Below are 17864 nucleotides of genomic sequence, written 5' to 3' on the forward strand. Positions count from 1 at the left end.
CACCAAACGACACCCTTAGCCCTGATCCATTTTTAATACAGCTTCATTAAAATGTATTTCACATGCTATAAAATTATTTTATTTGATCTGTACCACTGAGTGGGTTTAAGTATGTTGCAAGTTGTGTTCTCATTACCATTAATTTTGGAACACACTCACCACCCCAAGAAGAAACCCCACAGCCATTAGCAGTCACTTTCCATTCTTTTCTCACTTCAGATCCTGGCACCTGCTAGTTTTCTCTTGGTCTTTGTGGATCGGCCTGCTCTGCACTTTTCACATTGACCTTAGTGTCTGGCTTCCCTCACAGGCATGTTTGCAAGATCCATTTGGGTTGTGGCGTTTTGCCCTTTGCCTTTTTCACTGTATACCTGGACATTATTCTTGATTAATGCATAGGAAAAGTTTTCTGTTATAGCTGTATAATATTCTGTTGTGTATAGATGTGCCATAACTGCTTGCTTCCTTTCCATGACTGAATAATAACCAAGCCATGGGTCTACCCCATTTTGCTCATCAGTTGAAAGCATCCGGGTGTTGTCTACTTCTGGCTACGAGGAGCAACATGGCTTCAACATTTTGCGCACATGTTTTTATGTGGACAGATGTTTTCAGTTATCGGTCTGTGAGTGGGATTGCTTGTTCTTATGTCCAGTTGTTTCTTTTTCTATTTGCCACTCATATCTTTTATTTGATGAAATGTATATTCTAATCTTTTTCTTATTTCTAAATTTGCCTAGTCAGTAGGTTCTCACCAGCAGGGGATGGAAATTCCAATTTCTGCACACACTCCAGCACTGGTCATTGTCCATCTTTTTTAATCACAGACCCCCTAGTGGCATAAAGAGGTATCACACTGTGGTTTTGATTTGCATTTCCATAGTGAATAATGATTGTGAGCATGTTTTCATGTGCTTATTATCCATTTTCATCTGCTTTTTTGTTGTTGATGATTGTTTTTGGAGAAACATCTATTCAGATTTTCTTCCCCCCCCCACACACTCACCTTTCTTTGAGATGGAGGCTTACTGTGTTGCCCAGGCTGGCCTCAAACTCTTGGGCCCAAGTAATCCTCTGTTTTATTTTCAGTGTTGCTAAGTTTACACACCACTGTACCCAGTTTCTTCCACCTCTCTCTTTTTTTTTTTTAATTTTTTAAATATTTTTTAGTTTTCGGCAGACACAACATCTTTTGTTTGTATGTGGTGCTGAGGATCGAACCCGGGCCGCACACATGCCAGGCGAGCACGCTACCACTTGAACCACATCCCCAGCCCCCTCTTTTATTTTTAATTTTTAATTTTTGTGGGGCTGGGGATTGAACTCGGGCCTTGTGCATGCAAGGCAAGCACTCTACCAACTGAGCTAGATCCCCAGCCCCTCTGCCCATATTTTAATTGGGCCATTTGTCTTATTGTTGGGTTTTAAATCTTCTTTAAATAGTCTAGATACAAGTCCCTTATCAGAGACATGATATGCAAATATTTTCAGCCATTCTATAAGTTCTTTTTACTTCCTGTGTGGTATCTTTTGAAGCACAAAAGTTTTTGTTTTGATGATGTCCAACTTATTTATTTTTTATTTGTCATGTGCTTTTGGTGTCACATAGAAAATACCATTGCTTAATCAAGGTCATAAAGATCTACATTTTATTCCAACACTGTAGTGTATATAGTTTTAGCTCTTACATTCAGGTATGTGATGAATTTAAAGTTAATTTTTGCATGTGGTATGAAAAAGAAGCCCGACTTCACTTTTTTTTTGCATGAGGATGTTTGTGTGTCCCAGGACCATTTGTTGGAAGACTTATTTCCGCATCAAATCTTGGAACCTTCTCCAAAATCAGTTGACTATAGATGTGAGGATCTATGTCTGGATTCTCAATTTTAGTCTGTTGATTTAGATAGAACGATAGATAGATGTATATATGTAAGTATTTCTGTGTGTGTATATATACATGTATCTGCATCTCTATAATATATAGAGACAAATATATACATCCATATGCCAGTATCACACTGCTTCTTTTATAGTAAGTTTAGAAACTAGGAAGTGCAAGTCTCCAACTCCGTTCTTTTTTAAGATTGTCTTGGCTATTCTAGGTCCCTTGCATTTCCATACAAATTTTAGGATCAGTTTGTCCATTTCTGAAGGAAAACACACACACACACACAGTCAAGATTTTTGTAGGGATTACATTGAGTCTTTACCTTGCTTTGCATAGTATTACCATTTTAATACTGAATCTTTCAATCTAGGATTTCTTTCCCTTTATTTAAATCCTCTTTAATTTATTTCAGGGATGTTTTATAGTTCTTTTTATTATACAGATATTTTATTGTATACATATTAGGTACACAGTTTAAAAAGAATGAAAATCTTGTTCTCTAGAACATGGGAAAGACAATAAAGATATATAAATGGCATGACACATCCATATTACATACATAGTTCAACTACTCTGTTATAATTTATTTGAAACTGTGGAGTGATATAGAATATATGCCACTTAATTATTAGTTCAGGGCCTTTAAAAAGCAGTTTTATTGGTGGTATTTATGTGTAGAGAGAAGAAAACTGTTCTCTATATGTAACTATCAAGTCTCAGGGGACATGATTTAAGATAAGAAAGCCAAGTGTAAGTATTAATTATTTCAGAAATGCTACTTACCTGACACTTCTTACACACACATTCCTTCCTGAACTTCATACTAATATAATTTATAAACTCTTAAATGAAGCTATGGGAGTTAAAAATTTAACATCATCCAGCTACAAAAGGAACTCAGACTAGATTTAAAGTTTGTAATATTCACTAAATTTGGTATTTTTTTATTATACAAAGTACCTTCTCTTAGAAATGGGTATTTAGTTAAATTATTCTTTCTTATGATCTCAGCTAGATACAAGTTTTATACATCTTTGCACAAGTTTTATACATTTCATTGTACAAGTTTTACACATCTTTGCCTAAACCAAGTATTTTATTTTTAAAATTCTATTATAAATTTAAGGGCTTTCTTTATTAAATAAAAATAATGGATTTTTATATATTGACCTTGCAGTCTACAGCCTTGTTGAACTTTCTTACTGTGTCTGATGGTTTCTGAGGATTTATTGGGGTTTCTGAAGTATGGTCACATCATCTGGGAATAGTGAAAGTTGTACTCTCCTTTCCAAACTGGATACCTTTAAAAAAAAAAAACTGCCCAATTTTTCTGGCCAGAACCCCCCAATGCAGTCTTGAATAGAAGTGGCAAAAGCAAGAGTTGTTTTCTACCTGATTGTAGGTGAAATGCCTTTGGTTTTTCATGATTAAGCAGTGCTACATTGTTATAAATTATTTTTATCATGTCAAGAAAGCTTCCTTTTATTCCTAGTTTGTTTAGAATTTTTATCATGAGCAGGCATTGAATTGGGTCAAAAGCTTTTTCTGCATCTATTGAGGTGGGTTTCATCCTTTATTTTGTTAACATAATGTATTGCATTGATTTATTTTCATATGTCAATCCAACTCTACATTCCTGGGATAAATCCCACTTGGTCATGGTGTATAATTCCTTTTTATGTATTACAAGATGCAGTTTGCTAATGTTTTATTTAGGACTTTTTAATTTATAAGGGATACTAGTCTATGGTTTTCTTGTAGCGTCTTTGTCTGCTTTTGATATCAGAACAATACTGATCTCATAAAATGAATTCGGAAGTGCCTTTGATCCATTTTGAGTTAATTCTTTTGTATAATGCAAGGTATGGATCAAAGTTCTTTTTTGGCATATGTACATTAGCCAAGTTAATACATTTGTTAAAAAGACTACTTTCCCCACTGAATTGCTGTTTTTTATTGTTGGAAATCAGCTGACCACATTGTGTGCTTTATATTCTGTTCCACTTATTTTGCATCTGTCTTTACATCAATACCACATTCTCTTGATTACTATAGGTTTATCCTCTGACATCTTTATTAAAGTTTCTTCCCTGCTACTGTATACCCTTGCATTTCTGTGAATTTTATAATCACTTTTTCAAAATTTTTTTATTGTAGTAAAATAGAAGTAACATTGGCATTTAGAGAGATTGTTCATAGCGTCGAGTTCATTCTCACTGATAGACAGGCATCACCATCATCTGTGTCTACAACTTTGCTCTTCATCCCAAACTGGAACTCTGTACTGATGAAATAACACATCCTGTCATCCCTACCTCCTAGCTCCTGGCAATCACCCTTCTGTTTTCTCTCTCTGAATTTGACTACTATAGGTGCCTCATGTGAGTGGAATCATAAATATTTGTGTCTTTATGACTGGCTCATTTCACATTGAATAATGTCTTTGAGTTTCATCTATGTTATAGCATATGCCAGAATTTCCTCTTTTTTTAAGGCTAAATAGCGTGTGTGTACGCATGGGGGACACATTTTGTTTATCCATTCATCTGTTGATGGACAGGTGGGTTATTTCTACCTTTGGGTTATTGTGAATAATGCTGCTGTCAACATTTGTGTACTCAACTTTCCAATTAAAAAGAAGAAGGCTGGGGTTGTGACTCAGTGGTAGAGCACTAGCCTGACATGTGTGAGGCACTGAGTTCGATCCTCAGCACCACATATAAATAAATAAAAAATAAAGGTACATCAACAACAAAAAAATATTTTAAATAAATAAAAAGAAGAAAGCCAACTAAGGTATTGCACTGAGTCAACAGAGGAGCTCAGGGAAGAACTGACATCTTAACCCTGAGCTTTCCCACCCGCACACCCGGGCCTGTTTCATTTTTGTTTCATCTTTTATCTCTCAACAGTGTTTTATAGTTTTTGGAGTAAAAGTCACTGACATTTTTCACCAGGTTTATGCTCACGTTCTTTCCAAGTGCTGTTTATTAATGTTTTTATTTCCTGTGGTCACTAGCATGGGCAGGTACCATACATTCTAGAAGTCGTTCCTGCTCCCTGAAACCTCACCAAACTCACATATTAACTTTTTATGTGAGTTATTATCTTTTTCCCTGGGACTTTCTGTTTAAATTGTCATGTTACCTACAAATTAAGACAGTTTTATTTATGTCTTCTGACCTGGAGGCCTTTTATGTGTTTCTGTTCTTTTCTCTGCCTATCAGTCCTCGCCAGGACCTGCGTGCTGTTTAGCAGCCATGGCCGAGCAGACGCCTGACCACACTCCTGACTTAAAGAGAAAAGTGTTCAGTCTTGCACCATTTGTGTGCTGTTGGCTGTAAATTTTTAAAATAAATGCCCTTTATCAGGTTGAAGAAGTTCCCTTCTACTCCTAGTTTGCTGAGAGTAATTATCCAAAATGGATATTGGTTCTTGCAAAAGAAAAAAGCATTTTTCAGTGGTTTTTCTTTTTCTAGTTTGTTATTGCATAGATTATATTAATTGAATGTGAAACCAACCCTCTTTTGCTGGGGGTAAATCCCACTTGGTCGTTATGTGATAGCCTCTTCATGTACTGTTAAATTTAATTTGCTAAAATTGAATTAATGATTTTTTTCAAAGTTCAATAGGGATATTGATTTGTAGTTACATTCCTTGGACTGTCTTCATCTGGATTTCATGTCAGAATAATACTGGCCTCAATAAGTTGAGAAATATTCTTGTTTCTTTAATTGTTTGGAAAAGCTTGTGTAGAATTGGGATTATTTCTTAAGAATTTGGTCAGATTCCTCTGTGAAGTCATTTGGCTCTGGAGTTTCCTTTGTTGAAAAGATTTCAGGTGGGCTGGGATATGCTCAGTGGTAGAGTGCTTACCTAGCATGCATGAGGCCCGAGGTTCAATCTCCAGCAGAAGAAAGATTTTAGCCACACTTGATTTTTTTATTTATTTATTTTTGGTACCAGGGATTGAATCTAGCGGCACTTAACCACCGAGCTACAACCCCAGCCCTTTTTAAATTTTTATTTTGAGACAAAGTCTCAAAATACAATTGCTAAGATGCTTAGGGCCTCACTAAGTTGCTGTGGTTGGCTTTGAATTTACAATCCTCCTGTCTCAACCTCCCCAGTCACTGGGATTATAGGCATGGGCCACTGTACTCACCTCATATTTTATTTTTTTGGGAGGGTACCGCGGATTGAATTCAGGGGCACTTGACCACTAAGCCACATCCACAGCCCTATTTTGTGATTTTATTTATTTAGGGTCTCACTAAGTTGTTTATTGCCTCGCTTTTGCTGAGGCTGGGTTTGAACTCATGATTCTCCTGTCTCAGCCTCCTGAGTTGCTAGGATTATAGACATGCACCACTACGCCTGGCCATATTTAATTTTCTTAATAGGTATAAATTATTGATGCTGAGTGCAGTACCTGTAATCCCAGCTACTGGGGAGGTTGAGGCAGTAAGATTGCAAGTTCAAGGCCAGCCTGCATAACTTAGTGAGCTGCTGTCTTGATCTACTAACATTTTATAATTTATAACTTTTACAATTTTGGATTCTAAACTCATTGCTGTGGGCACTTGAACAGTGAGAATTCTGTGAAACCTGGATTTAAGGAATTTACCTTAAGATCAGTTTTATGTTTGCCTGAGATTTGATTTTTTTTTTTTTTTGTATTACTGGGTTGTAAAAGTAGTGTATGTTCAAGTGATTAATTATCATTAAAGAATTTTTTTCCTTGACCCATAATTCAGGTCAACACATATAAGCTTCAGTGTTTTTCTGGGCTTAAAAGTGGACTTTTTCCCTGTTGCACATGTATTTATCGGTGTTCTCCAAAGAAACTGACTCAGTAGCAAAGATGGATGTATTATGAGGCACCAGTTCATGCCATTGCGGGAGCTGAGAAGCCCCAGTCTGCTGCCCCAAGCTGGAGGCCCAGGCAGACCCCTGTCATGAGTCAGTCTGAGTTTGAAGGCCTAAGAGCCAGGGGAGGTGATGGTGTGGATCTCATTCTGAGGCTGGAGGAGCTGGGATGAGCTCTCCTGTTCAAGCAGGCAGAAAGCCAGAGGGAAGAACTCCTCCCTCCACCTTGTGTTCTCTCAGGCCCTCAAAGGACTGGGTGAAGGACCTACTGTGGGGAGGGCAAGGTGCTTTACTGAGTCTACCAATTAAATGAAATTGACCAAATTATGTTTATGTACAAATATATCCAACTTATGTATAATTGTAATGTAACAATTTAAAAACTAAATCTCAACCAGAAACACCCTTATAGACACCCCTTGAAATAATGTTTAATCTGGGCACCCCATGGGAGCTCAAGTTGGAGCATAAAATTAGCTATGACACACACATTTTCACCAAGGATATACAGCTTCAAGGTTCTTAAGTAGCCATGGAAGTTTCAGCTCTCAATACAAGACTTTATTTAAGTTTTATATCTGGTTGGAGTTACAGCCCATTCTACCAAGGCTACCATGTTCCTAGCCACGGCAGTCCCCAAGGTAGATTAGCTCTGACGGTTTTTTCTTCTTTCTAAATGAGCTCAGTTATGCACTTACAAGAATGTTGTTACATTTTTCCAGAATTTCTCTGTGACTATTTGGTCCTCCATATTTGGTCCTCCATATTGCCAGAAACAGAATTTTCCCATTTACTTCTTAATCTTGCATCAGACTTGCATCTCCACAACTTCTCTCTTTTTCAAACACCACTGATGACCGGGGGACAACTGTCAAATCCCCCAGATGCGGTTTCAGTAGGAATGTGTTCCAACCATACATAATAAAATACTTTACTAAAGGTGGTTCAAACCATAAAGATCTGTGATTTGTCTAAGACAGACAGTCCCAGAGTCAGTTTGCCAAATCAGTTCCATCAAGAACCTCTTTTCCCCTTCCTTCCACTCTGACATCTCCAGTTTGTCAATTTTTTTTTAACCTCCTCACATAATGATTCTCTCCTATAACTGCATCAAAGTACAAAAGGTGGCAAGAAGAAGAGCATTTCTTCTCACAGGCCTCTGGAGGATCCAGAATTTCCACACAGACAACGCTTTTCACCCCTCTACACTCCTGTACCTATCCCTGGAGGAGTACTTGTAGCGGGAGAAAGGAGTCCTCTCCAGCTGTTGGAGCAGAAGTGGGGCTCAGCAGACAAAGCACTATGCCTCGCCAACGAGGAATGTGCACAAGATTCCTGTCTGAGGCACACATTTTCTGGGGGAGGCAACAGAAATGCAAAGTTCATGGTCACACAAACTCAGGTGTATAACGCCAAGTCCTCTGTTCACCCAGACCTCATTTCTACCTGGAACTTTCTCTGTCCCATGGGAAATTTAATCCTGTACTATGTCTGCCACAGACCCCTTCTCTGCTCTCACCGGATAGAACCTAAGAGATCAAAACTTGTGGTTTGGAGCAGGCCTCTTCCTCTGAGGGGCATTTAACACGGCTGCCCAGTTGGTCTTAAATATCATCCTCCTCTGCTTCAACAAGGCCCAAATAGTAAAGCAACAGCAAATCACACTCTCTCCTAAAGAAAGCATTCCACACAATGAGCACAATGTCTGGTGTTTGAGCATCAGAGCTGACTGTCAATCCTAGGGAGGAGGGTGACTTGAGACAAACCACTCATTTGACCTATTGTAAATCTGAAGCAAAGAAAAATTCACCCAGTTGAATCTATTTGGAGATGATTAGATTGATTTTCCTATCTTGAGCATAATGGGGGCGGAGACAGAAGTTTGGGTGTGGACAAACGGAGGACTTACCGTTTTTGCATACCAGAGTGTGTGTGAAGGTGAAATTTGCATCTGTCCCATCTGTTTGCACCCCTTCCTCGAGTAGACAAGTTGCACCTCGAGGCAGAGGCTGGTTGTATGCGTTGCTGCAACGTCTCCCCCTCCCTCTGGGCTCTTTGCGTGCCCAGCACAGGACCTGCAGCACAGGAGGCACTCTACCCAAAACGTCTAACAGAAGGTCTGAGTGAGGAAGAGAGGCCCCCCAGCGGGAGGACACACCTAGCAGACGTTTAAACCAAACCTATTTAATTGTCTCCTGATGAAGAGAGAAGATGCGCTGGCACACCAGAGACGCCTCTGCACACAGCCAGGGCTCCAGATAGATTCCCAGGTAGAAAGGCGACAGACTTGGCAGAAAGCCAGACCGGGTCCCACCGGCCTCCTGCTGCGGCTGCGGGGTGGGAACAGGCCTAGAAGGTTCAGCCAGGGCAGCCTCCCCACCGCCCTTCGAGGCTTGGAGGCTGCGGGGAGGGAGGCAGCCCCGTTGGGCTCCCCGGGGCGAGGCAGGGTGGTGTGAGCCCAGACGCCCTGCGATTGCTGGAGCAACGGTGGCGACACTTGAGTTATTCACAAAGGCTGGGATTCAAATGAGGCTGGCACCGCTCCAAGTGGCAGTAGCTGAGGAGGAGAGAGGGAGGCGTATTAACTATTCATCAAGATCTTAGCGTCGCGTCGCGGGGACTCTGAGGATCCTCCATCTGCGTCCCTCCCTGTCACTGATTTGGGCACTTTTATCTGTCAGTCTGGGAGCAGGGGTGGGGGTTGGGGACTGAAGTTAGGCCGAATCGTCGCATCACATGATGGAGGACCTGTATCATGTGATGGCTCCGGTGATGTTGGAGGCGGCATGTGACTCCCGGGGCTACGTGGGCTCGAAAACAATTTAAATACAAAAACACAAGCAGGTCCCTCCTCTCCTTTGCCTTTTGGTCTGGCTCTCCCTGCCTTTGCGCTGGTGCCTGACCGAATGGGCAGCCCGTCGCCGTGCGGCCACTAACCTGTGCGCTCCGGGCACCTGGAGGCCGGGCCCTCGCTGGCCCCGGCGCCCGCCCGTCCTTTTGCAGCCGCGGACTCCGCGCCTGGTAAGTTGGGGCGATTATCCGGGAAGCCGTCCTCCGCGCCTCATCGGCTGGCACCGGGGACGTCCCCGGGCACGTTGGAAGGCAGCGCCCGCCGCAGCCCGCGGCCCTGCCCAGCCACCGCGGTCCCCGGGAGCAGCGGCGGGCGTCGCGCGGTCCCGCTGGGGCGGAGGAGAGCCTGCCGCTCGCCCTCGGTCCCCAGCCTGTGTCGCTCTCGGCCTCCCCGAGTCCACCTCTCACCTCCGCCCTCTGCAGCCCTCCGATCTCCTTTCCACTCACCCCACTCGCTGTCTCCCCAGGGGTTTTCTTGGGAGTTCCTCTCACCCCGCTTTCCAAAAAAATGAGAAAAAAAAATTAGATGCCTAGGGTTTTTGTTGTTGTTGTTATTCTTTCTGTCCAAAAAGAAAGGGACCAGCTTCGTCCATTAAATGACTTGATGATTGGAAATGTACTGACTGTCCCTTCAAAATCATTGTCTTCACCAAGACCAGGTGGATTGCCCACTTCCTGTCGCGGTGCTGTGCGCACCTAGGTGTTAAGGGACCTGAGCGCATTGCTTGTGACCATCCCTGCTGTCTCCCAGGAGGTTGTCTGTGGGCTCCCGAGGCCGGCGCAGCTAGGGGCTCCCCCAGTGACAGGACACACAGTGACAGCCCAGAGACGAGGATCTCTGACACCACACATTTGACTCTCTGTAGGAAAAACAGGCCCAAAGGCAGCAGCTGAACTCCAGAGCTGGGTGCTCAGGGGACATTCAGGTGTCGCAGGCCACACCTGTGCAGAACAACGCAGAGCACTGGCTGAGAAACTAGCCATGGGCAAGCCGGATGTAAATTCAGTCATGGCTGGTCTGTAGCCACAGGCACAGGGGATGAGGGCCAGGCCCGAAGCTGCTGGTTCACTGTTATCCGGGCATGCCAACATCTGTCCAGCCCCCCAGTTAACAACCCATCCACAGCTCAAGGGGAGGGTGCTATGTTTAGCCTTATTTTTAGAGATGGGGAAACTGAGGCACAGAGCAGTTAGTTCACTTGCCTAAGGTCACTCAGCCAGTCAGGGACAGAGGTAGGACTTGGATCCAGAGCCTACACAGTTAACCACCATGGTAGTCTTTCCCGCAGAATAGCCATCAACAGTTCCTACAGGGCAGCTACTGTGCAGATTTGGGGGCTACACTGGTGAACGAAACAGGGACATCTGTTCTGGTGGCATTCGCAATCCATTGGGAGTGGCAACTATTAAACATGTCACATGAGACAACACGTTTCAAACCGGGATATTTGCTAAGGAGGAAAACAATAGGGTACCAGGGGAATGTATCCCGGAAGGCAGAGTTCAGCTGGGGGAGACCAAAGGGGTTGCAAGAGGAAGACCTCTCTGGTGATGTGATGTGTAAGTTGGGATCTGAGAGAGCAGGTGGAGTCAGAAAGAGCTTTCCAGACTGAGGGAAGGGCCTGGGGGAAGGCCTGGAGCCTGGGATGACTTGGGCAGCGAGGAAGGTGGTGGGCTGGGCAGGGGTGCAAGGGGGCCCATGCCAGGCAGACATTCCAGATGGCATGGGACTCTGTCGGCCTTGCTCGGTGACTTTAGTTTCATCCCAGGATCAACAAAAGCATTTTAAGCAGGAAAGCAGCAGAACAGGGTTTGCAGCATGAAAAGAATTCTTTAAGAACTGTGTCTATGCTAGGCGCAGTGGTGCGCACCTGTAATCTCAGCGTCTTGGAAGGCTGAGGCAGGAGGATTGCAAGTTTGAGGCCAGCCTCAGCAACTTAGTGAGGCTCTAAGCAACTTAGTGAGACCCGGGAACTAAATAAAAATTTAAAAGGGCTGAGTGTGTAGCTCAGTGGTTAAATGACCCTGGGTTCAATCCCTGGCACCAAAAAAAAAAAAAGTGTGTCTATTTGTGTTACATTACACACTGCTTCAAAGGTAGAGGCTTAAATCCACTTCTGCTTGGCTCCTTATTCTGCAAACTGGCAATTGCCACTGGGATCATCTGGGCAGTCCCATTCTTGCCTGGGTTCATTTGTCAAGCGAGTCGGCTGATGGGCTGTTTGAGAGCTGTTCTCAAGATGGTCCTGCACAGGTGTCTGATGATTGGCAGGGGCAGCTAAAATCAAGGGGGCCTCGCCTCTCTATGTCTAGTGGGCTGGTCCAGCCTTATTCATGGGACAGCTGGGTTCCAAAAGCACCAAGAGAGGGGAAACCCCAGCACACATGCTTTTCAGACATCTATTTGGATTGTGTCACTTTTGCTCTGTTGGCCAAGACAAGCTACAACCTCAAGCCCATACTCGCTCATGGAGAAACGTACCTCTTGGTACAAAATATTGTGTCTGTTTTTCCCCAAAGTGACTACATGGCTTCAAAAGATAAGCTGGAGTCTGTGTCCCTCTAATACTCGGGGTGGGGGGGGGGACTGAAAGCCAACAGGAAATTTGGAGCCAGTTTTGTGAGTAGAGACGTACTTCTCCCTGGTTGTGTAGCTGACTTACAACAGCAGAAGTCTGAGCGTTTGATTTGGATGCAGATCAAAGAAGTGTCTAGAATAGGGTGGATGTGGTGCAGTAAGGTCTCCTTTTCTCACAGGATTATTTGGGAAGGTTCTGGAGTTCAGGAAGACCTTTGAGATTGTTACTCTTTAATGAAATTTGGGCCATACGGAATTCAGTGTGCTGAAATTTTCTAGGCAAGGCAATAGCATGTGTAAAGGCCCTGGGGCAAAGAAATATGTGGCTGTTTTGAGAAATAAACAAGAGTCAGTTTAATTTAGTGTAATTGTCATGTCAATAGAAAGGAAATGGGAAGATTAATAAAATATTTAAGAGATCAAAACAAAAAATCTTGCTGATGGATTAGGTACAGGAGCTGAAGAGAAAGACCTATTATAGGAGATCCCCACATTGATGATGCTATTTACTAAGGTTGAAAGACAGGGAAGATTTGACTTTGGAGGTCAAGAAGACAGGAGGAAATCACGCCTTCCATATTGGACCCATTATATTTTCCTTCCCTGTGAGATTGCTAACAAGATAGGCAATAGACAATGGGAATCGGACTCAGAGATTTAGAGGTGATATGTAAACTTGGAAGACGAGTTAGGGTCACTTGGAGTGTAAAGATAAAGAGAGAAACCAAAGAGGGGCTAATCTGGAACCCCAGGCTGCCCCAACATTTAAAAATCAGATGAAGGAGACACCCAGATAAAGGAGACCAAAAGAGAAGGAGGGAAACCAAACAGTCTCGCCAAGCCAAGACTGGGCGTGTTTCAGGATGAAGACGTGATCAACCCTCTGGAGCTCAGTGATCATCCCGGAGAGAGGGAAATGAGGACAGATGCAGCAAGGGGCAGGGTTGCCGGGCCAAGCCGGGAGCTTCTTGAGAGCAGAGCATGCACTCCAAATGGTGTCGCTTTCCCCAGTGAAGTGCTTGGGCTGAAGCATCTGAGGATAGCAGGTCTTTTTGAGTAAAATTCCATAGAGAAGAAGGCAGTGTATGTAAAGGGTGGTAACAGAGTGATTGGAAAGGCGAGCCACAGACTCCCGGCTGGACCAGAGTGGGAATGGAAGAATGGGTGGAGGGTGTGCTCAGGGGAATCGGGGTTAGACTGCAGGGAAAGAACTTCATCCTTGAAGGCAGAAATGCAGACGATAGGCCCCTGCCCCAGACCTTCTGAATCCAAATTTGCTTCTTCTCCTTCTTCTTCTTCTTCTTCTTCTTCTTCTTCTTATTATTATTATTATTATTATTATTATTATTATTTTGGTATCTGGGATTGAACTCAGGGGCACTGGACCATTGAGCCACATCCCCAGCCCTGTTTAGTATTTTATTTAGAGACAGGGTCTCACTGAGTTGCTGAGCACCTCGATTTTGCTGAGGCTGGCTTTGAACTCATGATCCTCCTATCTTAGCCTCCAGAACCACTGGAATTACAGGCATGTGCCACTATGCCCGGCCCAAGTCTGCACTTTAAATAACACCCAGGGTGATTTATATGCACACTAAATTTTGAAAAATATGCATCTACATTGTTTTATGAAGCTTTTCTGGGCAAAATAAGGAGATAATCAACCCCCAAATATCATGCTCACTTCTTCCCCCTCCCTTTCCAAACAGATCTTGATAAGGCAAAGTCCAATCTCCTGGGTTCCTGGTCTTTATTTTTTTATTATGCAAAATTTCAAACATATACAAATATAGTTTAATGAAGCCTAGTATGACATCATTAACTTCAATAATTTTCAACTTATAGCCTATCTTGTTTTCTCTATATCATCCCTCCTTCCCAGTTTTATTTTGAATCAAATATTGGACATGCTATAATTTCATATATAATTTTATTTTTATTTTATTTTATTTTTTTACTGACTATCTCTAAAAGAAAAGGACCCCTTTTTAATTGTTTAAAAAAAATGTGGGCTGGGGATTGGCTCAAGCGGAAGCGCGCTCACCTGGCATGCATGCGGCCCGGGTTCAATCCTCAGCACCACATACAAACAAAAATGTGTGTCCGACAAAAACTAAAAAATAAATAAATATTATAAATAAATAAATTTAAAAAAATTTTAAAAAATGTCTTCAGGGCTGGGAAATCAAACCCAGGACTGTGTACCCGCTAGGAATGTTCTCTACTACTGAGCTACACCCTCAGCCTCAAGGAACCCTTTTTAAACATAGCTATACCATCACCACCATCCCTAATCAAGAGTAAATATTTATCATGAAATAACCAGTCAATTACCCCCTGGCAATTGTCATATGATAATTTGAGTCTGAGTATTTGAACAAACCTATACATGGCGATTTGCTAATATATATTTTAAATATTTTGTAATTTATTGGTTTCTTCTTTTCGTTTTATTTTTCCCCTTGAAATTTTGTGTTACAGAAACACAATCGTTTGTCCTCCAGGTTTTCCAAAAGTTGGAACTTTGCGGATTACTTACTCTTGGTATAATTGAATACATTCATCTGTCCTTTGTATTTTCTGTAAACTGGTAATTAGATCTAAAACAAATTGCTTTTGGAAAAGCTTTTTATTTTATTTTTATTTTTAATATTTTTTAGTTGTTGATGGACCTTGATTTTATTTATTTATATATGGTGCTGAGAATCGAACCCAGTGCCTCACACATGCTAGGCAAGCATTCTACCACTGAGCTACAGCCCCAGCCCCCTTGGAAAAGCTTTTTAAATGAGATGCATCCTTCATAAAATGAGCAAAGTATATATGTACAGCCCAAAGAATTGTTAAAACCACCCATTACCTTTGAAGTCCTCCAATAGCATCTTTCTTTACCCTCCCTAGTAGCTACCTCTATCTTAACTTTTGCAATAAGAATTTTTCTGCTTTCTATAGTTTTATCACATATGCAGACATTTTTTAAGCAGTGTACTATTTAACTCTGACCATTTGAGGTGTTAGTGTAATCGTACCGTAGATATTCTTCTATGACTTCTTTTGCTCACGATTTTATTCTTCTAATGAGAGCATCACAGTTGTACATGCTCACTGCTTTATTTTTGAAGCTCATCCATGTTTATATATGTTTGCTCACTTTCACCAGTACATAGTAATCCTTTATGTGCACATACCACACTTTAGTCCATTCTGCTCTTGATTGGCATTTGGAAATTTTTTTTCCAGTTTCCAGGTGTTATGAATAATGCCTCTGCGAACATTCATGGGCAAGTCTGGTCATGAACTTGGGAATGAATTCCTCCAGGCTGTATCTGGATCCTAGAGTATGCATAAGTCAAATCGTTTCCTACAAGTTGTTTTTGTTTCTTTCCAGTTCTTACATCCTTTAATGTCTTTTTTTTCTTGCCCAATTTTACCAGCAAAGGCTTCTAATGCAATATAATAGAAATCGTGAAAACAATTCTCCTCTTTCTCATTCTGATCGCAGAGGACACAATTTCCACATTATGCAATTAGGTGACATGTTTGCCAAAAGGGTTTCTTTTTTCTTTTTTTTTTTTTTTAGAGTTTAGTTTTTTGGTCAGATTAAGAAAATCCCTCTGTATTTCTTCTTTGCTCAGAGTTGGTTTTACTTTTTTTTTTTTTAATTATAAATTTTACCAGTTTCTGGGTTTGTTTTTTTTTTTTTTTTTTTTTTTTGAGACACTGAAATGATTTTTCTACTTCATTCTTTTAGGATAGTGAATTATATTGTTGAATTTTCAAATGTTAAACCAAATCTTGTTTTCTTGAAATAATTCCAATTTAGCCACGAAGATACAGTATCTTTTTCATAGAAGTAGATTTAAATTTGTTTATATTTTTATATTTACATCTAGATTGAAGTTGGCTTATATGTATTGATGATTTTTACCTCTGTGTTTTTTCCCATAATGATTTTTTTAAACGTTTATTTTTTAGTTGTAGTTGGACACAATACCTTTATTTTGTTTATTTATTTTTATGTGGTGCTGAGGATGGAACCCAGGGCCTCCCACATGCTAAGCAAGTGCTCTACAACTGAGCCACAACCCCAGCCCTCCCATAATGATCTTATCAGATTTTGGTAATGAACTTGGGTTATAGTCATAAAATGAGGAAATATTTTGTTATTGTTTTGTAGTTGTCCTGGAAGAGTTTGTGTAAAATTGGCATAATTTTTTCCTTCCATGTGAGACAGAATTCACTGATGAGGCCATCCAAGTTTAAAGTTTTCTTTATGGAAAAATTGTGAATATGGGTTTATTCTCTTTAATAGATGTGAAGAATTTCTCCTGGTTCTGTATTGTATCGTTTAATACGTATTTTTCCCCTAGGTATTTACCCATTACATCTAAAATTTCAAATTTAACTTACACATAGTTACTCAGAACCTGATGAATCTTCAATATCTGTTGGCTTTGTAGTGATGTCCCTTTTACCTATCCTGATTTTTTTTCTTGATTAGATTTTATCAGGGATTTAGCCATTCTTTCAAAATTTTTTTTTTCAAAGACCCAACTCTTGTCTCTGTTAATCCTCTTTATTATATGTTTGCTTTTTGTTCTGTTAATTTCTTAGCTGCATCATTTTCTCCCTTCTAGTTTCTTTGAGTTTAATTTATTATCATCTTCTAAAACCTCTTGATATAGGTGCTTAGAACATTGATTCTTTCAGCCTTTCTTTACTAATAGATGAATGTGAAGTTATAAAAAACTGGTTCCTTAATTTGGCATGTGATATTTTTATTGCCATTGGTTTAGAATGTTTTATAATTTCCAGTAGGAAAAGAGAGTATAAAACATATTGCTTAGCTCCTAAAACAGAGTGGGATACCTCTCTTTTCAGTATGAATTTATATCCTGGGCTGGGGTTGTGGCTCAGTAGTAGAGAGCTTTTGCCTAGTGCATGTGAGGCCCTGGGTTCAACTCCCAGCACCACATAAAAAATAAATAAAATAAGGTATTGTGTCCGTCTACATCTAAAAAATATATACATATTTTAAAGAATTTATATCCTAATTTGGTTATACTTATGATTTCGTCCTTGGGTATTTGTTAACTTCTTTTTAACCCAGCATATGGTCAGTTTGGGCAAATTTTCCATGTGTACTTGAAAAGAATATATATTCTGAGATTTGGGGATACCTATACTTGTTGGGACATATTTTTTAATCACATTATACAAGTCTGTTATATTTTTTTCTTTTATGTTTGTTTTCTTAGTAATAGAAATGTGCTGGGCTGGGGACGTAGCTCAGTGGTTGAGTACCCCTAAATTCAATCCCCAGTACTCAAAAAAAAAAAAGTCAATTTAGTAGACAAACAGAGTGGAATAGTAGTTACTAGAGACTGGGAAGGGTGGATATAATGGAAAGAAAGTTAAACAAGGGGTACCAAAACACAGAGGAGGAATTAATTCTAGTTTTCCACAGCACAGTAGGGTAACTGTTGATTAAAACAATCTATGACATATTCAAAATTATTACAAGAAGTTCCTAGCACATAAAAATTATTAACATTAGAAGAGATGGAAGTGCTTACTTCCTTGATTATTATACATTGTCTATATGTTTCAAATCACCATAATGTATCCCATAAAAATGTGCAAACATTATGTCTCAATAAAAAGAACGAATGATATATT

General features: G+C 40.7%; 1 protein-coding gene and 1 long non-coding RNA gene across 3 annotated transcripts in view; one reads left to right on the forward strand and one right to left on the reverse strand.

Annotated features, from left to right (window-relative positions):
* Nucleotides 1-7305: 7305 nt before the first annotated feature.
* On the reverse strand, nt 7306-10437 carry LOC124099501 (uncharacterized). The gene is made up of 2 exons (XR_006853969.2): nt 9695-10437; nt 7306-9314 (listed from the first exon to the last, which is right to left on the reverse strand). It is a non-coding gene; the product is annotated as an uncharacterized LOC124099501 (long non-coding RNA).
* Nucleotides 9579-17864, forward strand: part of Tnrc6a (trinucleotide repeat containing adaptor 6A) — a 180561-nt gene continuing 172275 nt past the window's right edge. The window contains exon 1 of one of the 2 annotated variants that reach the window (XR_009227793.1): nt 9579-9778. The gene's annotated coding sequence lies outside the window, so the exon portion shown is untranslated. The remainder of the gene's footprint in view (nt 9779-17864) is intronic. The other variant, XM_058582630.1, reaches the window with a different exon arrangement.

Source organism: Marmota monax, unplaced genomic scaffold (assembly GCF_021218885.2).
Source record: "Marmota monax isolate L192 unplaced genomic scaffold, Marmota_monax_Labrador192_F-V1.1 WCK01_AAM20220418_F8-fsc00086, whole genome shotgun sequence".
Taxonomy (NCBI): domain Eukaryota; kingdom Metazoa; phylum Chordata; class Mammalia; order Rodentia; family Sciuridae; genus Marmota; species Marmota monax.